Source organism: Vombatus ursinus, unplaced genomic scaffold (assembly GCF_900497805.2).
Source record: "Vombatus ursinus unplaced genomic scaffold, bare-nosed wombat genome assembly UNPS02001733.1, whole genome shotgun sequence".
Taxonomy (NCBI): Eukaryota; Metazoa; Chordata; class Mammalia; order Diprotodontia; family Vombatidae; genus Vombatus; species Vombatus ursinus.
Window position 1 is genome coordinate 27,612 of NW_020941511.1, and position 507 is coordinate 28,118.

A 507-nucleotide genomic window follows, 5' to 3' on the forward strand; every position below is an offset into this window, starting at 1 on the left:
AACAGCAGGTATCTTGTTTGCTTCAAAAAGTTTGAAAGTAAAGTGTGGCTTTCATATCACACCATCAGTACCTGAACACTAAAGTGTGTCACCATGAAATCTATTTTCCTCCTCAATCAATCAACATTTACTAAGCACATACTATGTGCCAGACAGTGTGCTAAGCACATGGAATACAAATACACAAAAAAACACAGTCTCTGCTCTCAAGGAACTTCCAATCTAATGGGAGAAGATAATATGAAAAGGAAGCTGAAAAGGGAATGGGGGGATGATGGAAAAGTAAGGGAAGACCCAACATGGTATAGCTAGGTGAGAAATGAGAAGTTATCAGAGCTGAGCTCCCTCCTTAAATGGAGAGTCAGAGTTCATTACACACACACACACACACACACACACACACACACACTTTTTTTTTTGCCTTCAATAGCCTTACCCTGATGATACATGGCTGTGAATAATGGAACACAGTAATCAGCAAACAATCAAAATTATGAGTGACTCAAC